Source organism: Dromiciops gliroides, chromosome 2 (genome assembly GCF_019393635.1).
Source record: "Dromiciops gliroides isolate mDroGli1 chromosome 2, mDroGli1.pri, whole genome shotgun sequence".
Taxonomy (NCBI): domain Eukaryota; kingdom Metazoa; phylum Chordata; class Mammalia; order Microbiotheria; family Microbiotheriidae; genus Dromiciops; species Dromiciops gliroides.
The window spans coordinates 149,399,221-149,425,078 of record NC_057862.1 but is presented as its reverse complement, the minus strand read 5'-3'; the positions used below and the strand labels follow the sequence as shown (position 1 = coordinate 149,425,078).

At 37.3% G+C, this 25,858-nt stretch overlaps 1 protein-coding gene across 7 annotated transcripts in view; it reads left to right on the top strand.

The window, feature by feature from the left end:
- DENND4A (DENN domain containing 4A) overlaps nt 1-25,858 on the top strand; it is a 135,882-nt gene that overhangs the window by 21,723 nt on the left and 88,301 nt on the right. For 6 of the 7 annotated variants that reach the window (XM_043982251.1, XM_043982250.1, XM_043982249.1 and 3 more), the window contains exon 2: nt 7,103-7,181. The exons of the other annotated variant lie outside the window; for it this stretch is intronic. The gene's annotated coding sequence lies outside the window, so the exon portion shown is untranslated. The remainder of the gene's footprint in view (nt 1-7,102; nt 7,182-25,858) is intronic. 7 annotated transcript variants of the gene reach the window in all.

The window sequence follows — 25,858 nt, the reverse complement described above, 5'->3', positions numbered from 1 at the left end:
TAAGTGCTCGGTGGTTGTCAGGAAGTGGGTAACCATCTACTCTGACGTATACTTCCTTCTGGGTGACTTCTACTAGCTCTGATCATCCATCTACTGGAAATACCATATTTTCCCTGAACGGGATATATTTCACTCAGCCCTATACACATGATCTTAGCATAATAGAGTTATCCCTTAGAGGATATAAGATATCTCTCAGTCACAGCAATCTTTGAAGGCAACTAGGTAGCACAGAGGATAGAGTGCTGGACCTGAAGTCAAAAAGATCTGAGATAAAATTTGGCCTCAGACACTAGTTGTCACTTAACCTGTTTGCCTCAGTTTCCTCATCTGTAAAAAACAGGGATAATAATAGCACTTCCCACCCAGAGTTGTTGTGAGGACCAATGAAATAATATTTTTAAAGCATTTACAAACTTTAAAGTTCTATAAATGCTAGTTATGGTGATGGTGAGGAAGAAGAAGATAATGTTGATGAAGAAGAGGTGGCCCTGTCAAAGCCAATGCTACCACTTATACTCTTGATCCCATCTCTTCCTATTTCCTCCTGCAGTTTTCCTCCCATGATCATTTATTCTCATTTTTTCATCTCTTTAGCCATTGGATAGTTTCCTACTGGCTGCAAACTTGTATATGTCTCCTCCATCCTTATAAAACCTTCATTTGACCCTACCAATCCCTCAATCTATTATCCTATGCTCCTTCTCCTTTGTATTGCCAAACTCCTAGGAGGAGTCACCTATATTTATTGCCCTTGTTTCTTTTCCACCAATTTACTTTTTAGTCACCTAAAATCTTGTTTTCTGACCATAAAACTCCATTAAACCTGCTTTCTCCAGTGGTCTCTTCCCTTTCTCATTCACTTTGACCTTTCTGTAGCTTTTGGCACTGTCAACACTGTCAACCACTCCATCTTCCCTCTTTTTCCTTAAATTTTTCTTCCTTTGACTTCTATGACAGTATTCCATATAGATTCTCCTTCTAGCTATGTGGCCACTCCTCAGTCTTCTTTGTTGAGTCAATATCCATATGCTGCCTCCTACCTATGAATTCTGTTATTATACACTCTGTGATAATGAGTTCCATGGTTTCAATCATCATCTCTATATGGATGACTCCCAGATCCAGTCTTAGCCTCTCTCCTGAGCTCCAGTAAGATATCAACAGCTTCCTATATGGACCTTTTATACTAGATGTCGGGGCAGCTAGGTGGCACAGTGGAGAAGGCACCAGCCTTGGATTCAGGAGGACCTGAGTTCAAACCCAGCCTCAAACCTGGGCAAGTCACTTAACCCCCATTGCCCTGCAATCAATCAATCAATCAATCAATCAATCAATCAATCAATCAATATATGTGTGTGTATATCCATCCATCCATCCATCCATCCATCCATCCATCCATCCATCCATCCATCCATCCATCCATCCATCCATCCATCCATCCATCCATCTATCTATCTATCTATCTATCTATCTATCTATCTATCTATCTATCTATCTACTAGATGTCCTGTAGGCATCTCAAACTCAAGATTTCCAAAACAGATCTCATTTTTTTTCCTTTATACATATTCATTTTCTGAACTTTCCCTTTTCTGTTGAGGGTGCTGCCATCCTTCCAGTTACCAAAATTCACAAACTAGTAGTCATCACTGTCTATTCATTCCCATCTCCTCACACCCTTCCCCCTGCCCCCATCTACCAATAAGTTGTCAAGTCTTGTCAATTCTACCTCTACAATGTCTCTTACGCCCATTGCTTTCTTCAGTCATAGGCTCTGCTTTAGTTTAGGCCTTGTCTTCTTGCCCGGATTATTGTAGTAGTTTCAGTTGTTCTCCCTTGTCTTTTCCCTGTCCAATTCTTGTTCCATATAGCCAAAGTAATATTCCAAAACACTAATCTGACCATACTCCCTTACTCTACAAGCCCCAGTGGCTCTCTATTACTTCCAGGATCAAATACAAACTTCTCTGTTTGATATTTCAAGCTATTCACAATTGAGTTCATCTACCTTCCTAGCCATACATTACTTCTATTCATGTATGTTGTGATTTAGCCCAACTGGTCTTCTCACTGTCCCTTACACATGACATTCTTTCTCTCATATCTGCTTTGGCATGGACTGTCCTTTATGCCTGGGATGCACTCTGCCTCCCACCTTTAAAAATCTCTAGTTCTCTCAAAGCTCAGCTCTAGCATCATCTACATGAGATCTTGATATTGATGTATTTCTACACTAAACCTTGTATATTTGTGTTTAACCCTCCTGTGTCTGTTTCAGATAAAAATGAGATTCATTTTGTGACCTTTCCTACTTCTTCCTCCAAATTTGTATATTCTTCTCAAATATCCAGGTTATGAGAAAAAGCAAGTTCCACTTCCTTCTAATTCCTTTCTGCACTAATATATAACTCCTTTCCCCCTTCTTTCTTTTTCCCTTTTAAAACTCTCAGAACAGAACTAATCCATACAGCCTCAATATCCTTTGAGGGCATTAAGGATTCTTTGAAGGTTCTACAGGCAAACTTGTTCCTTCTACTATCAAAATGTTATTACTCTATGTATCATCATACTGGTCTTTCCAATGATAAATTTATATTTCTAGGTTCCTCTGGATTCTTGTTTTGTATTTTCAAGTTCCTACTTAACCTTTTCATCAGGAATACTTACAAGTCTTCTATTCTATTAAAGGTCCATCTTCACCCACCACCCTTCTGCTTTCTTCCCTACCCCGAAAAAAAGAATAATACTCAGCTTTGTAGGCTTTTTCTTGATTTTTGAATACTTTATCCTGGGATCTCCTCTTGTTTATAACTGAAACTGCCATGTCTTATATGAGCCTGATAGCAGTTTCTTGGTTCTTGAACTGCTTATTTCTAGATGCTTGCAGTGTTTTTTCTTTGACAGAGCTTTGAAGTTGTCCTTTGGCATTCCTGGGACTTTTCCTTTTGGGGTTCCTTTCAGGAGGTGATTGATAGGTTTTGTCTAGCTTTTCTTTGTCTGCTTCTTCTAAAGGATCTCAACAGTTTTTATTTATGATTTCTTGATAATACAACATCCAGGCTTTTATGAATCATGGTTATTAGAGAATCTAATGATTCTTAAATTTCTCTCCTTAACCTGTTTTCTAGGACAGTTGTTCTTTTCTTATGGGAGTTATTTCACATTTTCTTCTTTTTTCCCATTCTTTTGATTTTGTTTTTAATGTTTCTTGCTGTTATAGAGTCATTGATGTCTGATTGGTCTATTGTAGGGTTTGGTGGGGGGGTTCATTATTTAAGTAAAGTTTACCACTTTCTCTTCTAAAATGCATTTACCTTTCAAGTATTTCCTCCAAAGCATTTATCTCTTACTTCATTTCTTCTAGATCTTCATTAAGTCCTTGTGGATTTTTTTTTCCTTTGAGCCTCTGCTTGCATTGTTACAGAATTATTCTTTTTAGGCTGGTGGATTTTGGGGGGGCATCTCTAGATCTATAATTATTTTTATATTGATTGGTGTCTTTGATTTATTCATCTCTCTAGCTTTAGTTACTGAATTGGGAATTTGTACCAGAGCAAGATTCAGCCTCTCACTGTGCTTTGGGGTGAGGTGGTCAGCCCTACTTAGTTTCTCCCTGGGCCACCTGTGTTCCTGTGCTGATCTCTACTCCCTCCCATCTTACCCCCATCAGGCCTCCCTGAGTATTTGAAGTCCCAAGCACTGAATCTTTAAGGTTTTCTTTGGCTTCTCTGACAAAATGCTAGGTACTTTCCTTGGAGTTCCAGAGCAACCAAGTTGTCCATCTGAGAGCTGTTATGCTGTTCCTAGTAGTTTTCAAATGCTACGTATTTTCTGATCACTTTGCCATATAAAATAATGGTGCAAATTTCAGGTTTTTGCTGTAGTAGGTATGGGGAAATGGATGATCTGTCTCCATTCAGGAAGCCATTTCTTTCTGGAAGCTGAGGGCTTTCTTTATCCCCTCCCCCGTTAACTGTTACCTTCTCTTTCCTCTACTTCCTTTCTCCAGTTATCTTGTATTTATGTATACTCCCACATAAATGTGCCCTACTCTCTCAGGACCAAGGTTATCACATCTTTTCCTCAGGGTTCTCAGATACCCTGAGTGGTTAAAGTATCTCTCCTCTGCCATCAATTCAGGCCCTGACTAGTTGAATTGCCCTTGTTTTAAGGCAATTTAGCCAATGAATAGTATCTCAGTTCCAGTTAGCCACTTAAAAGAAATTGCTTTTATAAAGTGATGATATAGCAATGCTACAGCAAGAACAAACATACAAACCTTTTCCCACACACACCTCAGGAGCATAATTCCTCCAAACCACCTAGGTCTGGGGAGAGAGGGAGATTAGACTCAAAACTTAGCTTACATACCCTACATAGCATAGGTCCCACCAATTTCTTGTCCAAAGGTGGCATTGCTGTTGAGTAATGAGTCCTTCTGCTTAGTTGGAACCCTGAAGGTTACTTTCAAAGATCAATGCTTCTCAGGGAATTGATACTGGACTACTAGCAAACTGAGTCTCAATTCCTGGGGTTTATGTTCTTGATTATCAAAGACTACACTCCCAGTATCCAGAACAGAAAACACAAAAAAGTCCCGTTTCTTTGGGGGAGAGGGCATATATGGCTTTAGAGAGGGAAAGCCCCATGTCCTATTACCTTACAACAGAATTGTTCCCCTAGACACCATTATCCATCCCAGCAGTATTCGGCTGAAGACAGTGAGATGAAAAGAGAAGCTGCCAGAAGCTGACTTGTGTCTTTGTGAAGATGCTGACAGTTCTAGCTACACATGCAATGAAAAAGGCTCCTCCTAACTGGCTGATGGGAACTATAACAGCATGTCTATACATGTGCCAGTCTCTCCAAGACACTTACTTTACATATCTTCACAAATCTCCTGGAAGCTGTCTTCCTAGTGTCCTCAGTGTGGAAAAACACCATCTGCTCCCTAGCATCTTCCATGAGAGGAAGACAATGGAATCAGCCAGGCCCCCATTACATAGGAATTTATTTGGTATATTACTTTAAATGTACCTGTTGTCTCCCCTGAGAAAATGTAGGCTCCTCAATGGCAGGGGTTGTTTCTTTTTCCTTTGTATCCCCAGAGTATAGCACAATGCCCAGCAAATAGTAGGTCCTTAGTAAATATTTGATGGTTGATTTAATTTTGGGCCTTGTTGGGTCTATACTTTAAGCCTTCCCAGGTTAATAGGACCATCCAGATTTTGTATTCTACTAGCATGGCCTTTAAGAATTCAGCATCACAACACTAGAATTAGACAAGAGTAGGATTTTTTTTTTTTTTTGCAGGGCAGTGGGGGTGAAGTGACTTGCCAAGGGTCACACAGCTAGTGAGTGTCAAATGTCTGAGGCCAGATTTGAACTCAGGTCCTCCTGAATCCAGGGCTGGTACTTTACCCATTGTATCACTTAACTGCCTCAAGAGTAGGATTTTAATGGAAAGTTTAATCCATTAAAATTTTTGATTCACCTCTTTTTTTTTTTTTTGCGAGGCAATTGGGGTTAAGTGACTTTCCCAGGGTCACACAGCTAGTAAGTGTTAAGTGTCTGAGGCCAGATTTGAACTCAGGTCTTCCTGAATCCAGGGCCAGTGTTCTATCCACTGTCCCACCTAGCTGTCCTGATTCACCTCATTTTGCCATTTATTTCTATAATGAAGACAGATGTCAAAAGGATTTGCCTCTGATTAATGAAGTTGTTATTTCTGCCAACTTTATGCTTTAAAAAATTTCTTTAAATATATGTGTACTTTCTCCCACACTAAAAATTGTCTTATACCATATCAAAAGTACATACACTTTATGTTCTCAAATGTCCTCACATGAGTACTTTTCTTCCCTTTCTTAGTAGGGGATGTGGTATGATCTCTTACTATTTTGGTCAATGACTATTTGTCTTCTTTCTTCCTCTTTCTACTAATTGATTGGTTTTTTTTTAAAAAGCACATGCTTAATGGGTGTGAAAGTTGCTCTTTGTTGAAGTTTGGGTTTTATATGAGATGGTAAATGAAAAATATTTTCATTTTCAAAATATAAATGTGCGAGTAATAATATTACACATTTATATGTTTCAAGTTACAAAGCACTGGCACATACATTATCTAGTCAAGTCAACAAGTATTTATGAAGTGCTTACTATGTGCTTGGCACTGGTCTAAGTGCTGGAGATAGCAAGAAGGCAAAAGTATGGTCCCTGCCCTCAAGGAGCTTATATTCTTATGGGAGAGACAACCTGCAAAAAGTTGTACATACAAGATAAAAACGTGGAAGGTAAATGGAAGGTTCCCTTCTGAGAGGAGGAGAGGGATGAGGGGACCCAGAAAGATCTCCTATAGAAGGTAAGGTATGAGCTGATCCTTGAAAAAAGCCAGGAAAACTAGGAGGCAGAGGTGAGGAGGGAAAGCATTCTAGGCATAGAGGACAGCTGGAGTAAAGACAAGGAGTAGGGAAATGTTTGTGGAATAGAAGACCATTGTCACTGGGTCATAGAATATGTTGAAAAGCGAATAAATGGTAAGAAGACTGGAAAGGTAGGAAATGACTAGCTCATCAAAGGCTTTAAAAGCCAAACAGGATTTCATATTTGATCCTGCAGATGATAGGGAACCATTGTACTTTATTGAGCCAGAGGCTGGGGTTTGTGAGACATGGAGAGACCTGAACTTTAGGAAAATTTTGTCTCATTAGATTCTTCCAAAATAACCTTCTGAAAGATGAATCTGGGGGTATATTATTTATTACACCCGTTTTCTAGTGGAAAAAAAACTCAAAAAGATCAAATCACAAGCTTTAATGGCAAAAGTTGAAACTGGTCTTCTGACTCCAAGTACGTTGTTTTTTCCACTCTATCATGTGTCTTCCCTATTTAAAGCCATATTTACAGTGCAATTTCATTTTAAATAAATATCATCATTACTTTCAAAGTTTTGATTATGTACTAAAATATTTTTCTCTGCATTTATTTACAAAGAAATTAGTCGTTGTAAATTTGATAAACTCTCTAATATGTAACCTGTAGAGGTGTTAGTAATTCTTAGCAAGACTTCATTTAAAGTTTATTATTCTTTTCAAATCAGAATTCTCAAGGTCTGGAAGCTATAGCATTCTGAAGTTAGCATCTGGTACCACTTCAGAGACAGAGACCTTCAGTGATATGTAAGTGTTTTTCTATTTTTATTATAGATTGTTTCTAGTAATGGTATTTTGTATTCATAATGAATTGCAGTGAAACTTCAATTAACTAGTTCCTTCAAATAGCTATAAAAGGAAAGAACATATGTCACTATATTTTCATAAAATTTTATAAGCGATAAGAAAATAAATAGGTATTTTTTGTTTGTTTGGGGTTTTTTTGTTTTGTTTTTTTAGTGAGGCAATTGGGGTTAAATGACTTACCCAGGGTCACACAGCTAGTAAGTGTTAAGTGTCTGAGGCCGGATTTGAACTCAGGTCCTCCTGACTCCAGGGCTGGTGCTCTATCCACTGCGCCACCTAGCTGCCCCCTATAAATAGGTATTTTAAAAATAATTGCTAAGGTACTTGGGGGTCAGTGTATATTCAATCAAACTTCTTAGGAGCATCATAATTATACTGATCATATATTCTAAATTTAAAATGCAGTTAGATTATATAGTTTGACCAAGGAAAATTGTTTAAAGAACTCATAAAAAGTAGAAGGAACTCTTGGCTGGAAATCAAAAGTACTGGATCCTAGCTCTTCCATTGAATATCTGGGTGACTTTGAATAAGTCCTTTAACTTTTCTGAAACCAAGTTTCCTTATTTATAAAATGAGGATAATAAGACTTATATTGTCTCTGTCACAGGATTATTGTGAAGAAAGGACTTTGTAAACAACAAAAGTAATTTATAAATGTGAGTTATGGGGGCAGCTAGGTGGTGCAGTGGATAAAGCACTGGCCCTGGATTCAGGAGGACCTGAATTCAAATCTGGCCTCAGACACCTGACACTTACTAGTGACGCTGGGCAAGTCACTTAACCCTCATTGCCCTGCAAAAAAAAGAAAGAAAATAAATTTAAAAAATAAATAAGTGAGTTATTTACTTGTCTGTTTAGTCTAAATCTAAGTTTTTTCATCTGTAAAACAAGACAGCTGAACAAGATGTTCTCTTAGGTCTTTCCCAGTGCAAAATTTTAATTCCCTTCTCCAAGACTTACACCAAAGTTATACAATCTTTCACAAATGAGAGAGCAAATTTTCTACAGCAATATCTTTTCCAGTTTTCACTAGTTATAAATTCATTGAGCTAATAAGTTCTTTAAAATAGGAATAGCCTCAGGGAAAGTTAAGCCTAATAGTCATTCATAATTTGGATAATTTTATTCAGTGACCAGACTCTTTTCTTTTCAACAGCTAAACTGAGAGTATGACTGTTATTCTATGAAAGTTAGAGGTGCTAACAAAACAAAGTGGCATGGGTATGACACTGAAGCTGGGAGCTTTAGATAGCCATAGGACAGGCGGAAAGTACAAAAGAGAAACTTCAACTTTGCAATTTTACCTAGGGCGCTATTGGTCAACATTATTTTTAAGCCCCTTAAATTTTATTAGGTTCTTAAAAATCATGTTTCCTTTGCCTACATTATAAAATCAGAATTCATAGCACACATGCATATATATATATATATACACATATATATATATATTTATGTTTATAGTAACTATCCTAAATCATTGCTGAAAGATTCAGTTATATTACCTATAGTTAACTTTTATTGTTCTTAATGAAGGTAGGAAAGTCCTGAAGACTTTTTTAGCAACAGTTAAAATTAACCATTTTTTGGTTAAACCAGAAATTTCAATGAACTAAATGCATACCCCATTTCATAAGTAATGCAATTAACCAAGTATTAGTTTCATTTTGTAAGCAGTAGGCATTTACAAAATAGATACAAGGGAGAAGGCATAAGTAGCTGAGGGATCAGGAAAGGCTTCGTGTTAGAGGTAGCATTTGAGCTAAGCCTTGGGGAGGAGGGGAAGAATTCTAAGAGGAAGAGGTGAAGAGGAAATACATTTCAGCCATGGGAGACAGCCAGTACAACGGCATAATAATGGATGGTGGAATTTTGTGTGTGATGGCCAGTTTGACCAGGCAGTCAGTATGTAAAGAGGAGTAACCAATGAATCAATAAATATTTATTCAGCCCTTACTCTGTGGCAGGCACTGTGCTACATGCTGAGGATATAATAAGAAAGATAAAATGTGGTCTCTGTCCTAACAAATAAGTAGTCACATATGTGTAGTACAATAGGAACAATATATACAGAGTAGATAAGAGGGCATTGTAGAAGGCAGCCAGCGCTCTAGCAACTGTGGGAACTGTGAAGAGCCTCCTCCGGGAGATGCAATTTGAGCTGAGTCTTTAAGTTAATCAGTCAGTAACACTTTTAAAGCACCTACATAATGCCAGATACTAAGCTAAGGGCTGGAGATACAAAGAATGACAAAAGGCAGTGCCTGTCCTCAAGGAGCTTACAGTCTAATGGCAGGTACAACATGCAAACAACTATGCACAAACAAAAGTATTTAACAGGATAAATAGGAAATAATCAACATAGGGAAGGTACTAGAATTAAGAGGGATTGAGAAAGGCTTCTTGTAGAAGGCAGAATTTTAGTCAAGACCTCAGGGAAGCTAGGAGGAAGAGACTGTAATGATTGGAATGACGCCACCTACTGGAGACTTGCTGTGGAGAGCTCCACCATGAGGAAAATGCCTCAGAGGCATTGTGGCTTTTCCTTGGCGTCAGGAAATGACGCTTGCTCATGGGTGCTGTCTATCAAGTCTACCAGCCAATCAACTGGAGGAGCCTCCTATGGTCTGGGAGGAGACAGGAAGGAGGAAAGGGAGCCTGCGCAGAGAGCGCGGGCCCTTTTGGCTTCCGGACTTGATGGTGGTGGCGGCAGAGGACTTCACAGGAGATTTGAGGAAAGATAGGAATGCCAGACTGTTAGAATTCTGTTCTCAATCTTTTTCTTTCTATTTTCCAATAAACCCTTAAAAACCTAAACTCGTTTTATCAGTGATTTTTAGTCAGTTTCCCCCAAACTGGGGGAACACATTAGAATCCACATTTAAAATCTTAAATTACACAAGATCATTCCATGCATGAAGGCAGTGAGTGAAAATATATCCAGAGTTGGGAGATGGAGTGTTTTGTTTGCAGAATGAGAAGGATGCCAATGTCAGTGGATCATGTGACAGGCATAAAATATTATAAGACTGGAAAGGTGCTCCAGGGAAGGTTATGAAGGGTTTTAAATGCTAAACAAGGGATTTCATATTTTATCCTAGAGATGTTAGGGATCCACTGAAGTTTATGGGGAGAGGGAGAGGGTAACACAGTTGCACTTGCACTTTAGGAAAGTAACTTTAGCAGCTAAGTGGAGGACAAATTGGAGCATACCAAAAACCTAGAGAGAAGACAGTATCAAGGAGAAGAGGATGATCAACAATGTTAAAAGCTGAATAGGTAAAGAAAAATGAAGATTGAGAAAAGGTTTTTGGATTTGACAATTAAGAGTTCATTGGTAACTTTGGAGAGAGCAGTTCTGGTTGGAACCCAGACAGTAGAGAGTTAAAAAGAAAGTGAGAGGAGAGGAAATAGAGGTACTTATTGTAGACAGTTCCAAGAATTTAAACTGAAAAGGCAGGAGAGATAGTGGACAATAGCAGGGCTGGGTCAATCAAATAAGGGTTTTTTGAGGATGGGAAAGACATGAGCAAGTTTTTAGGCAGCAGAGAAACAGCCACTAGACAGGGAGAGATTAAAGATAAATGAGACTGAAGGAAGCCAGGTAATCTAAAATGAGATGAGAAAGAAGAGCATTCCAGAAATGGTTGGGGTGGGGGGTACAGAACAAAGGACTATGTGAGAGACAGCAAAATAGGCTAGTTTGGGTAGATCACAGAGGCCTTGGAAGGGGAGTCAATTGTAAGAAAACTAGATAGGCAGGAAGGGGCCTAGCTGTGAACAGCTTTAAATACTTAATCCTGGAGGTAATCCCTGTGTGAGTGATAGCAAGTAGGCCAGTAGGGGTAGATTGTAGAGTCTTTGGAAGGGACCTAGTTGTGAAGTGTATTAAATGCTAAACAAAGGACTTTATATATGACCCTGAAGGTAATAGGGAGCAACCAGAGTTTATTCAGTAGGAGGTATGACATGGTTAGGTCTAAGATGAAGGAAAGTCACTTTAATAGTTGTGTGGTTGTAAAGACAATAGAGTAAAGTAAGGAGACTTGAATCAGGGAAACCACTTAGAAAGCTAATGTAATAGTCCTGGCAAGAGGTAATGGCTGTATGAGTGGAGCAATAAGAATTCCCTCAGGATAGAAGAAATATTTTGAATGTAGAAATGACATGATTTGGCAACTGAATTGGATATATGAATTATAATAATGATAATAATAAAAAGCTAGCATTTATATAGCACTTTAAGGTTTCCAAAGCACTTTACATATATTATCACATTTGATCCTTACAAAAACCTGTGAGATAAAACATCATTATTATCTCCATTTGACAGATAAGGAAAAGAAGACTCAGAGGTTAAGTGCTTTACCTAAGGTAACATAGCCAGTAAGTAACTTAGTGGGACAGCTAGGTGGCACAGTGGATAGAGTGCCAGACCTGGAGTCAGAAAGACTCCTTCCTGAGTTTAACAATTACTAGCTATGACCCTGAGCTAGTCACTTAACCCTGTTTGCCTCAGTTTCCTCATCTATAAAATGAACTGGAGAAGGAAATGGCAAATCACTCCAGAATTTTTTCCAAGAAAACTCCAAAGGGATCATGAAGACTTGGACATGACCTGAAAAACAAGTGAACAACAAAAAAAGTGACTTTGTTGGGATTCAGGCTCAGGTCTGCTTGACTCCAAGCTCAAATTCTTATCTACTGTGCCACCTCAGTGAGATTGAGGAATATAGGATGACAGTGAAGTTATAAACCGAAGGAACAATGGATAATGGTTGTGGCATTGACAATAATAGGCAAATTTGAAGAGAGAAGGGTTTGGGGAGAACATAATAAATTCTGTTTTGGATATGTTTGAGGTACCTATGGGGCATCCAGTTTGAAATGTTCAGTTGGTTGTTGGTCATGGTAGGACATAAGGGATCTAAGAATATATAGATCTGGGAATTATCTGAATTAGAGGAATTATCTGAATAGAGGTGATATTGATTGGGAACTGAAGTCACCAAGTGAGAGAATATAGAGAGAATAATTGTAGACAAAACTTGATGAAATACCTCATCCATTTTTGTTAAAATCACTGAAATGCGTAGTAGTAAATGGACTTTTTATTAACATAGTAAATAGTATCTGTCTAAAACCAAGGGCCACTATTATATGTAATGAAGTAAACTAGAGGCCTTTCCACTAAGATTAGGGGTAAAGCAAGGATGTCTGTTATCACCACTATTACTTGATAGTGTTAGAAATTCTAGCTTATAGCAACATTAAGACAAGAAAAAGAAATTGAAGGGAGAAGCAAAGGCAAAGAAGAAACAAAATTATTGCTTTTTGCATATAACAAGAGGTTTTCATAGAGAACCTTAGAGAGTCAAAAAAATTAATTGAAATAGTAATTTTAGCAAAGTAGCATGATATAAAATAAGCTTAAGTAAATCAGCATTCATTGTATATATTACCAACAAAACCCACCAGAAAGATCTAGAAAGAGAAATTCCACTCAGAATAGCTAGAGTCTATAAAATATTTAGGAGACCACAAACCAAGACATACTTAGGAGCTATAAAAATACAATTTCCTAAAACTCTCTGCAGAAACAAATATAGACTTAAATAAGCAGAGACTAATTGTACAGTTTTACCTATATTAATTTACTTGTTTAGTGCCAAACCAATCAGACAACCAAAGCATTATTTTAGAGAGTTAGAAGAAATGACAAAATTCATCTGCAAGAACAAAAAGATCATAATTCTCAAGGGAAATAATGAAAAAAAGTGGAAAGGCAGAGGCCTGCCTGTACCAGATTTCAAATTATATTACCATGCAGTAAATATCACAACTATTTGGTACTGGTTAAATAGAAGAGAAGGTCAGCAAAATATAATAGGTATCTGACTTGCAGAAGCACGTGAGCATTGTGGAGTGTATTATTCAGTAAACCCAAAGATCCCAACTACTGTGGTATGGACTCACTATTTGATAATAATTTACTGGGAAAACTGGAAACCAGTCTGGTAGAAATTAGGCTTAGACTAAAATCTTATGCCATATACTACAACAAAGTCTAAAATGGAGAGATGACAAATATAATCAAATAAGAGGATCAAGGAAGAAAATACCTTTTGAAACCATGGAGAAGGGTATTCATGACATGACAAGGCATAAAGAAGACCACAGAAGATAAAAATAACAACTTTGCATAAATTGAAAAGTTTTATGCAAACAATATCAGTGCAGTTAAAATGAGAAGGAAAACAGTTGGTGAGTTGCTACAGTTGACTATAGCAAGTTTCTTTAGTAATGGTCTGGTATCTAACATCTATAAGGAACTGATTCAAATAAAAGAATGAAAGCCATTCTGCAACAGATAAAAGGTTAAAGGATATAAGCAGAAGAGAAATGTAAATTAAAACGACTCTAAGTTTCTACCTCAGTACCTCTCTGATTGGCAAAGATGATGAAAAAATAGAATGACTATTGTTGGAGGGGCTGAAGAAAGACAGCTACACTGGTGCTGCTGTTATTTGGTCCACTCCTTCTCTAAAACAACTTGAAACTATTTCCCAAAAGTAACTAAACTGCATGTCCTTTGACACAGCAATGCCACTACTAGGCTTATCTCTTAAAGAGATCAAAGAAAGGAAAAGGAGCCTTATGTAAAAATATTTATAGCAGCTCTTTTTGTTGTAATAAAGAACTAAAAACTGGGGAGGCCCATTGGGGAATGGCTGAGCAAATTATGTATATACATGTAATGCAATCTAATTGTTCTATGAAAAATGTTGAAAAGGAGAGTTTCAAAGAAACCTGGGAACACTTGTATGAGTTGATGTTTAGTGAAGTAAACAGAACCAAACAATTTATATACTAACAACACTGTAAAGAAAACGTAAAGTTTAAGAATTCTGACCAGTGCAATAGCCAATCATGACTCCTAAGGACTTATGTTAAAGCATGTTACGTTTCTTGACAGGAAGGTGCTGGACTCAAAGTGCAGAACGAGGCTTACATTTTTTGTTTTGTTTTGGTTTTTTGGTAAGGCAATTGGGGTTAAGTGACTTGCCCAGGGTCAAACAGCAAAAGTGTTAAGTGTCTGAGGCCAGATTTGAACTCAGGTACTCCTGACTCCAGGGCCGGTGCTCTACCCACTATGCCACCTAGATGCCCTGAGGCATACATTTTTAACCTGACAAATGTAGACATTTGTTTGGCTTGACTAGAATTATTCGTTACCAGGATTGTTTTTGTTTTTGTTTTTGTTTTTTAAGTGGGAAGGACATAGGGAAGAGCTAGCTATAATGTTTCTATCTTCCCCCTGACCTCCTAAAGAACAAAAGACATTAATGAGAGCCATTGAAGAATTTTTTAAAATGCACACCAGAGAACAAAATGAAGTTCTGAAGGAAATGAAGATAATCAGAATAGCCTTTAAAGTAATGTTAAATTTATTACACATTTTTAAAAAGCAATCTGTATGAGGGGCAGCTAGGTGGCGCAGTGGACAGAGCACTGGTCCTGGAGTCAGGAGGACTTGAGTTCAAATTCGGCCTCAGACACTTGACACTTACTTGATCCTGGGCAAGTCACTTAACCCTAATTGCCTCACCAAAAAAAAAAAAAAGAAAAGAAAAGAAAAGAAAAAAAAACGAAAGAAAGCAATCTGTATGTAATCAAAATTTTCATCTAATCTTTTTTTCTATTCTAATTTTATATATAAATGTTCATCTTTTTGGTATCTATGGAATTTAGAATTAAGAAACACTGGGGAGAAAAGATAGTATAAAGAAAATAGGACCTGGGACAGAGACTTGGGGAATGCTCACAGTTAGTGGGAGTGACTTAAAGATTCAGCAAAGGAGAATGAGATAGAGCACTTAGATTTGTAATAGAGAACCAAGAGAGAATTAAAAACAGAGGGAAAGTATCCAAAAGGAGAAGATAGTCAACAATGTCCAAAGAGGTCAAGAAAGATGAAGAATCAGAAAACAACATTAGATTTGGCAATTAAGATATCATTGGTAACTTTGGAGAAAGGAGTTTCAATTGAGTGATGGGCTGAGAAGCCAAACTGCATAGGATTTAGTGAGGCAATTGGGGTTAAGTGACTTGCCCAGGGTCACACAGCTAGTAAGTGTTAAGTGTCTGAGGCCGGATTTGAACCCAGGTACTCCTGACTCCAGGGCCGGTGCTCTATCCGCTGTGCCACCTAGCTGCCCCACTGCATAGGATTTAGAAGAGTGAGAGGAGAGGAAATTAAAGCATTGGTGACAGATAACTTTTTTTCAAGGTGTTTAGCTGAGGAAGAAATGACTCTTAAGGATGGTCAGATCAAATAGATTTTTTTTAAAAGATAGGGGAGAGATGGGCATTTTTATAGGCAACAGGGAAAGAGCCAGTAGTAGAGAGATATTGAAGAAGAGATGGTGGCAGAGGAGTGGGGTAGAGGTGGGGTACAGGAATGATAATGGGAGCAATTTACTAGAGAAGAAAGTATGGACTGGGATCAAGGGTGCATGTAAAGAGAAAGGCTTCTCTTCATCAGTGAAGGAGAAGACAGCTAGAGATAATGTCAGAGGAGTATGGAATGGAGAAAAGAGGAAGCTCTCTGAAAATGGCCTCAGTTTTTTGTTTGTTTTGATGAAATGTGAGGCAAGGTTCTCACTTGGTGGGATGTGAAGGATATTCTGGGAAGCCAGAGGAGAGAGGAGAAGTTTGGAACAGCCTCAGCGATAAGTAGGATAGAAAATTGATTATGGGGTAGGAGAGTTGCCTTGCTGCATACAGTGAGAATCTAGCTGAGATTATATTCATTACATTTGTAGTGGACCCAGTAAACAAGATTTCATGACTTCCTCCAGCTTTTTGCAGTAGCTTGTGAATAGAAGTAAAGGAGGCTGATGATGGGAATATTCCACTGTTGGGTTTTGTCAAAACATGATCTCAGTAAGATTAAGGGTCAAGAGATTTGAAAAAAGAGAATAATATTGAGTTGCACAGATTCGTTAAGGGATTGAGATAGAAAAGGGAGGATAAACTTAGGGTTAGAGGAATTAAAAATCTCCATGAGGATGAAGAACAAGGAGGTTGTAAGACATAGGGAAAGATATAATGATAAAATTATGATGATCTGAAAAAATTTCATAGTTTGTGAAAATGTTAAAGGAACATAAGTGTAATAAAACTAGAAAGCTAGGTTGGAACCAGGTTATAAAAGGCTTTAAAAATGCTAAACTGAAGAGTTTATCTTTGACACTTGAAATAATAAGAATGCCCTTGGAATGAGTTGGCTAGTATAGTGATATAGTTATTCTTTAGTTTAGGGAAATCACTTTGGTAACTTTGTGAAAGATGGTTTAGAGTGGAGAGAGGCCAGAGGTAGGAAGATCAATTAAGGGTCTATTGTAATAGTCTTGAGCAAGAGATGAGTGGCCAAAAAATGAGAGACCGAATGGAGGCAGTATGGAGTTGAATTCTTGGTAGTGGAGTTTTGTTTGATATCATAGCAAAATCAGGAGACCTAGAATAGGTTCTTGATCTGGAGAGCACTGTAATTAGGACAGAAAGTTTATTTACTTTATTAAGATGAATCAGAGTAAGGAAGAATTGAACTAATGGTTGTAATATACTGTTATCCCTCAATCCATCTCTTTTTTAAAATAGTCAAATTCTCCATGGAATCGCTATCTGAATTCATCACTCTTTATTTCTATGGACGGATTTCTTTTCTGACCATCACTTATTTTATAGGATTAGGGACTGGACCTAAAGTTTATTGGAGTAGGCAACTTCTAATCCAAGTCAGCACCTTTTCTGTAATTTAATAGTCTTAAAGAGTTAAGTTGTCTGGGGTTCTGAGGGGGTAAATAACTTGTTCTGGATCATAGAGCCAAAGTATCAGAGGTAGGATTTGAAACCAGATCCTCCTGGCTCTGTGGCCATCTCTCTATCCACCAGACTACACTGCCTCTCTTTCAGTTGGTCTTTATCTTTGAGGAAGCTTTACCCTTTCCTTACTGTCTCTATTCTTGTCTTGAAGTACATTCTACAACTAACTAGGGGGTTTGGGGGAAGGGAGAACCTGCAAACAGAGAAATCTCGGACAGTTATAGAAAGGGGAAACAGAAATCAGTTTTCATTATTTCCATTAGTTGAAGCCACAAGCTCCTGAAACTGACCTTTCTGTGTTTTTCTGATAATCTATATAGAAAGATATCTCATTCCTCCGATTTTTCTGGTCTTAAGGAAATTGGCTGTAAGTTTCAAATGAGCACTAATCAAGCCAATATCTGAAATTTTAAGAGGCCATTTAGTCACATTTGTTAATTAAGAGATCTTCTTTGAAAACTCTACTCCAAGTTTAGCAGAAAGGAATTTTAAAGGGAACCCTCATCCCCAACAGTGGTTCAACACAGTATGTTTCTGTTCCTGATCCTAAGTTATTTTGTAGTTTTATACTACTGTAATTATTTGAAGAGTTCTTGAATCAGATTCTTAGTTTGAGAAACCCAAAATTGGAGAAATTTATGCTTTAGTAAAAAGGGCATTGCTATGATGTACTGAATTAAAGCCAAGTTTTGTACATGACTTGAAATGGTTTTCCCATAATACTTCCCAAAGAACCTAAAGTGAACAATTGTGCCAGTTCATGCTGCTGCATGGTATATTTGTCATAATCATATATTTAGCTCCTTCTCTGAGATGTGAAGGGTGCTATAAACCACTAGAGATATTTTTTCTCCATGGAATTACTAGGCAGAGTTCATTAATTGTATATTTCCTTTGTAGAAGTTTTCAGTACTTTATGCCATGTCATCTTGAATGATGACAATTATGCCTTAAAATTTAAAACAGAAACACTCTCAAGAAACAATTTGCTTTTAAAGTAAAAAATAGGTGTATGCTTTGAGCATTAGAATGCTCTTGAGAGAAATGAATAGGATTCAGACCTTGAAAAAAATTATAATGCTGTCAACTAGTATTCTTGGCATTATTTATTTTGTCAACGCTTAACTTTGTGGTATTGGTTTTTCCCCAAGGAGACAAGACAATATAAATTGAATGATACAGTTTGCTTCTCTCCCAATAAATGTTAAAGGTATTATTGTCATTTTAAACACTTATTGTGCCTTTTATAATATTATATAATAAAAATCAGTTACATATATTATCCTTAGTAATAATTTGGAGCATTCAGTTGTAAACTAAAGTTAATCAAACTAGTATAGTATGAAATCACTATCTGAAAGCTGGAGAGTGTCTAGGAGAGCACAACCAGGATGATGAAGGGTCTTGAGTCTATGTCATATTATAATTGGTTAAAAGAAATGGTGGTGCATGTACAAAAATTTTAATAGCTGCTCTTTATGTGGTGGCAAGGAATTGGAAATTGAGGGAATGCCAATCAATTGGGAAATGGCTGAACAAGTTGTGGTATATGAATGTAATGGAACACTATTGTGCTGTAAGAAACGATGAGCAGGCAGATTTCAGAGAAACCTGGAAGGACTTATATGAACTGATGCTGAGTGAAATGAGCAGAACCAGGAGAACATTGTACACAGTATCAACAACATTGTGTGTTGATCAGCTGTGATAGACTTGACTCTTCTCAGCAATACAATGGTCCAAGATAGTTCCAAAGGACTCATGATGGAAAATGTTCTCTAAATCCAGAAAAAAAAAAGAACTATGGAATCTAGATGCAGATTGAACCATACTATCTCTATTTTTTTGTTTGTTTTGTTTTTTGAGGTTTTTCCTTTTTGCTCTGATTTTTCTTGCACAGCATGACTAATGCAGAAATATGTTTAATGGGATTGTACATATATAACCTATATCGAATTGCTTGCTGTCTTGAGGAGGGGGGAGGGAGGGGAGGGAGGGAGAAAAAATTGAAACTAGAAATCTTATAAAAACAAATGTTGCAAACTATCTCTACATGTAACTGGAAAATAATAAAATACTTTTATGGAAAACAAAGAAATGGTGGTGTCTACCCTGGAGGAGAAAAGGCTTAGTGGGAGGCATGATAAATGTCTTCAGGTATTTGAAAGGTTGTCATGTGGAAGAAGTTCCACCAAAAACATTCTGTTTAGCTTTAGAAGTCAAGTCAACAAGCATTTAATAAGAGCTTGTGATATCCCAGACACTGTGCTAAACACTGGGGACACAACGAAAGGCAAGAAACAGTTTCTGCCTTTAATAAGAAAGTTGGGAAGAGGAAAGTTTTTTGGGGAAAAGATAATTGGCTCAGTTTGGGATTTGTTGAGTTTAAGATGTCTATGAGATTTCCTGTTTGAGTTGTCCAATAGATAGTTGGAGACAATGTATCTAGTATACTAGACAGTATTTCTAGTATACTAGAAAATCGAATAATTTTTACTAAAGTTTGTTTTAATTCTTCTAAATCATTTACTTGAAACCATAATTCCTCATTTTCAGTTTCTATACTGGAAGCTTCCAAAACACCACTTAGTATCAGCATTCATTTAAAAATAAATTTTAATGTTTTACATGATTTTACATGTATAATTTATATCAGATTACTTACCATCTCAGAGAGGGGAGAGAGGAGGCAAGGAAAGAGAGAATTTGGAACTCAAAACTTTTTAAAAAATGAATGTTAAAAATTGGTTTTGCACATAAAAAATAAAATTTAAATATTGAGATTTTTTTCTTCCTCTTCTCTTTTAAGAGATGACTGTAAAACTCTAGTGTATATGTCAGTCATTGATATTTTGATAGTGAACCTAGGCTAAATGATATTAAGTCAGAGTCTAAATTTTTTTAAGTTCTTATATCTTGATAATTATAATACAAAAGTATGTCTTCAGACTTACATGTGCATGACACAGTGTAAGGTGCTATAATAAAGATATTAAACTAACATAGATCCTACCTACATAATTAAACATAACCTTAACATGGACATGTGGTTGAAACAAACATAGCCATAAAGCACATAGCATGCAAAATTAGGGCCTTGACGAATGAGTGGGTATTTTTCAGTTACCATCATTGTCACAGTGGAGATGATCTGACACTCAGGTCATCTGAGCCAGGGTGCTCCAAGAACAATCTTCATTTGTTTTATAGGGTGAGGTTGACCTGTTACCCTGGACCACATGCTGTTAGTTCTTTGGAGCTTTAAGACTTGTGCTATTGTGATGAAAAGTACCACTATATCTTTTTAAAGTCCTAATGATGTCATATTTATATACTATTTCAGGTTTGCAGGTATTTTCTTCAAAATAACCCTGAGTTTGACAGTGCAAATATAGATGAGGAAATATATAACAACATAGTGACAAAACATTTAACATACAAATGAATAAATACAGACATATCAGTTCTATTTAGTATAATAAATGAAATAATAGCATACATCTTGAAAAAATTGTAGTTTTTTGTCAATGATACTGGTGAATTCTATCACCTGACAAACCGTTGCTTGAGTTGGCTGCCACTTTTCAACTAACCAGCCAGATTCATTCAGGGATTACTTTAGAATTTATTTTTGCCAGGTGGGTGGGGTATAGGTAGGAGGGGGTCTGAACTTGTGATTTCATCTGTATAGGGAGATCCCAGTGGGGAAAGTACCTTTACCAATGCAACTTTGGCAATTTATCATCTTAGAGAGGTGTCTGGAACACTGAGAGGTTAAGTGACTTGCCCCTTGTCACCTAGCCTATATATTAGAAGTGAAACTTGAACCTGGGACATTGTGACTCTGAGGTTAGCCCTCTATCCACTTTACTGCCATTTTGAACTTGATAAGTCAGGGAATACTACGAATTTCAGAATTTCTGGTGGGGTACATGTGTCAGAACTCTCTTTGTGATCCTGGAGATAACTGTACTGGCACTGAAGAACAGTTTCCTGCTCTACTGCAAGTGATTCTCTTGAACACTCAGTTGAGTATCATAAGATTAAGAACTAGGAGGAAAGATAGAGTGGTCTAACATCTTCATTTTATAGATGAGGAAAATGAGATCTGAAGATGTTAAGTGACTTGCCTATTCTCATAAAGGTAGTTAATTTTAAAGCTGACATTTAAACTCAGGCTTCTGAACTCAAGGTGCAAGTGGATGGATAAATAGTAATTATGAAAAAGATAATGGGGTTTTAGTGACTGCAAGCAGTTATGATGTGATAGCCAGGAAAACTAATACAGCCTTGGGTTGCATCAAGGGGGCAGTTTTCAGAAACAAGTGATAGTCCTATTATACTCTGACCTAGTCAGATGCCATCTGAAACATTTTGTTAAATGTCGGGTGCTATGGTTTAAGAGGGACATTGATAAACTGGACAGTGTCTAGGAAAGCACAGTCAGGATGATGATGGGTCTTGAGTCTATGTCATATGATGATTGCTTGAAAGAAATGGGAATATTTAGCCTGGAGGAGAGAAGACTTAGTGGGAAACATGATAACACATTCTGCTTAGCTCTAGAAGTCAAGTCAACAAGTATTTAATAAGAACTTGTGATGTTCCAGGCACTGTGATAAGCACTGGGGACACAAAGAAAGGCAAGAAAGAGTTTCCACTTTTTAATAAGTTAGGGAAAGGGAAGGTTTTTTTGGGAAAAGATAATCAGCTCAATTTGGAGAACGTTGATTTGAAGATGTCTACAAGACATCTAGTTTAAGCAGCTCAATAGCAGCCAGAGATGTGTGATTAGATGTCAAGAAAGAGGTTCAACCTAGATAAGTAAATATAAAAATCATCTGCACATACATGATAATTGAATCCATGAGAAATAATGAGACAATCAAAACAATATAGAGGGAAAAGAGACAGATCTTTGGGGTATACACACAGTTAGTGGGCGTGACCTGGATGAAGATCCAACAAGAGGAGATACATATAGAAAAACAAAAAGGAAAGAGTGGTGTCATGAAAACCTAGAGAGAAGAGAGTATCAAGGGAAAGAAGGCAGTCGACAGTGTCAAAGGCTGCAAAGAAGTCAGGAAGAATGAGGATCAAGAAAAGACTATTATTTTGTTGATGTTCAGTTGTGTTATACTCTTTGTGACCCTATGGACCATATCATGCTAGGCTCCTTTATCTTCTACTATCTCTCAAAGTCTCACCAAGGTCATGTTCATTTTTTCCATGATACCATCTATTCATCTCATCCTCTGCCATCCCCTTTTTCTTTTGCCTTCAATGTTTCATAACATCAAGGTCTTTTCCAATGAGTTTTGTCTTCTCATTTTGTGACCAAAGTATTTAAGCTTCAGCTTCAGTATTTGACCTTCCAGTGGAAGCCTGAATTAATTTCTTTAAGTATTGACTGTTTTGACCTCTTTGCTGTCCAAGGGACCCTCAAAAGTCTACCCCAGCACCACAATTTGAAACTGTTAATTCTGTGGTGCTCAGCTTTCTTTGTAGCCCAACTCTCACAGCCTTCTATTGTTACTGGAAAACCTATAGCTTTGATTATATGGTCCTTTATTGGCAAGGTGATGGCTCTGCTTTTTAGTATGCTCTCCTGATTTGCCATAGTTTTCCTTCCAGGAATTAAGTGTCTGTTAATTTCATGGCTGCAGCTGGTGTCTGCTGTGATCTTTGAGCCCCAAAACATAAAATCTGACACTGCTTCCATTTCTTCTCCCTGTTTGCCAGGAAGTAGTGGGATCAGTTGCCAAGACCATTATTAACTTTGGAATAAGTAATTTGGGTTCAGTGATGAGTTCAGAAGCCAGACTGCAGAGAGTTAAGCAGAGAATGAGAGGAAAGCAAGTGGAGATGCTGATTGTAGATGGCCTTCTCAAAAAGGTTAGACATGAACAGGAGGAAAAGCAATAGCATCAATAAAGTGAAGATTTTTTTGAGGATGGGGTGACATGGATGTATTTGTAGGCAATAGAGAATATTGAATATTAGTGAGAGAGGGGACAATCTGTTGGATAAGATGCAATGAAATGGGATCATTTATAGATATAGAGGGGTTTGCTATAGCAAGGAAAAGGGTCACCCTATGTGAGAAAGAAGGGAAGGAGATAGTGGCGGACTGCATCTGAGAGATGTGAGATAAGGAGGAAGGCAGAAGAAGGAACTTTTAACAAATGGCCACATTCTTTTTTCAATCAAAGTTCTCAGCCAAGAATGTGGGAGAGGAGGAACCATGGGAGACTTGAAGGAGGGTGACAAGATTTGGAAAAGCAGTTATTGTAGTGTTATAGTGAATCTGTTAGGGAAGTGTAAAAAGATTTTCTTGTCACAGTGAGATTATGTAACATAAATTTATAGTGGACCCAGTCAGTATGGTTTTGTAATTTTTTTCCAGCTTCTTTTGGTAGCACATGAGTAAGAGTAAATATCAGATGGTGTGAGTGAGCCAGGGCTGCGACTTGGGAGGCCAAGATCTTGTTAGCATAAGGGGACAAGGAACTCAAGAAGAGGACAGTGCAGAGTTGAAATGATTTACCAAGGGGTCAAGATGGAGAAGGGAAGAGAGTGTAGCCAGTGTATAGGAAAGGCTTGGGAGAGAATTGAGTGGGGGATGGATTGAAGATCATAATGAGAAAAAAGAGCATGTTTGGGGGTTGCAAGGCAGAGGTAAAATCATAACAGATTGGGATCAGAAATGGGAATTTCAGAAATTATCAACATGAAAGTGGAATACTTATGTTTGATATTAAGATCAAGGGTATGACCATCACTGTGTAACTAAGAAGGGGTGGAGGTCGTGGGAAATGATTAAGTTAAAGAATTGGGAAGTTAAGGTATTTGAAGGAGTGTCAAATACATATTATATATGTGTGTATATGTATATGTGTGTGTACATACACATACATACATGCATACATACATACATACAAACATACCTGTGTAGAGGTTAAAGTTCCCTACTATGAGTGCAAAAGTTGGGCAAGAGAGAAAAATTGTGATCCAGGCACTGAATTCATTAAAGAAAGAATGAGAATTTCCTAGAAGTTGATAAATAACAGCTGCCATAATCTCAATTAAGTAGCAAATATGAATTGAGTAACCCTCAAAGGAGGACAGGATACTGAGTGATGGTGGTAGAAGGAGACCCTGGAAGTGGCAATTGGGAGTAAAGAGTGTTCCAATTCCCTTACTTAAATAAATGAGTCTCAGGTGGTCAGGGGAAGCTTTGTCATTAGGTGGGAGTTAGGTCTCATTGAGTGTAAGAAAATGGGAAGGGTGAGAAAGGAAAAGGTTTAAGATGAAAGTAAGTTCACAACCTATGGAGCAGGTAGTCCACAAAGCACAGTGAAAGGGGTGAGTAGCCTTAGAAAGGGACATTGAGAGAAAGTGGTTAGGTTAAGAGGAATGGAAATAAGGCAGTAGTCAATGGATGACTGAGAATAGGATTGAACAATCGGTTGGAATCACTGGACTAGGGAGGTCTAGTTTATGGATTCTGTTCTCTTCTGCTTTTTGACACTTGGGACAATTGACTTTATTTGCTTTAGTGGTAACTTGAAGTTCTTCGTGATCTTTCAAAATCACAAAACTAACTCTTCTTTCAGTACCCTATGATGCATCATAGGAAGGTAGCATGAACTCATCAAGAGCAGCCAGGTGTTCTCTATGTCATTACTTATGAATGTGTGAAAAGAAAAGCAGTACTAAAGGTGGGCTGAGAAACAATCATGTAGGAGGAAAGGACCAAAGGGAAAAGGGGTATCCTTCATGACAGACTATCTCATTCTAAAATCCCTTCCCCCTATTTCCAGCCATCCAAGAGCATTAGACTTCAGCTAGGACATATCCTTCAGTGAACAGTTTTCCATTCAGAAACTAACCAAAAAAAGTTTATAAATCCACTAATATCTAATGGAAGTTGTAGTATGTATGACACACCTATATGTAATGTTGAGTATATTAAATTATTACATTTTTAGTGATTCTAAAGATGACTTGTATTTTCTTATACAAAATTACTAATATGGTAATGTTTTACATAAATCCACATGTATATACCATATCTGATTGCTTGCTACCTCAGGGAGGGAGGAGGGGAGGGAGGAAAGAAGGGATAAAATATGGAACTCAAAAACTATAAATAAAAATGTTTATTATTTTAAAAAATTAAAAAATAAAGATGACGTGTTAATGAGCATTTCCAGTAATACTGTAGACATTTAAAATGGAGCAGGGACTTTGACTTAATACCATACCATTACGGTAGTGTTTAATCTTTTTGCGTCTGATAGTAGTAATATTTTAGTTGTATAAAACATGTCTAATTCCAAGTACAAAATCCTGCATGCTTGAGCATCTAATCATTGTAATATTATTTGTCATTTGGGGAGAAGAAAAAAATCATAGGTCTATAAAGCTTGAAGGCTTAAAGTTAATCCAATCCAATTCCCTCTTAAAGGAGAAAGAAACTAAGGTCCTGAGATATATGAAATCTGTATTGTTTAGCCTTAGGAATGAGAGCTCCAAAACACATATCAACCTCTGCATGTCTTCACCATTCCTTTCTTTGCATTCTCTAAAGCAGAGATGATTTTATTTTTGTTTTTGTATGCCCAGTGACTAACACAGTTTCTTAATAAATGTTTAATTGTATTCCTCAGAAATATGTAGCTTCTGTCTATTGTCTATTTGGTTCTTCTTTGCAGTGGGCAAAGATG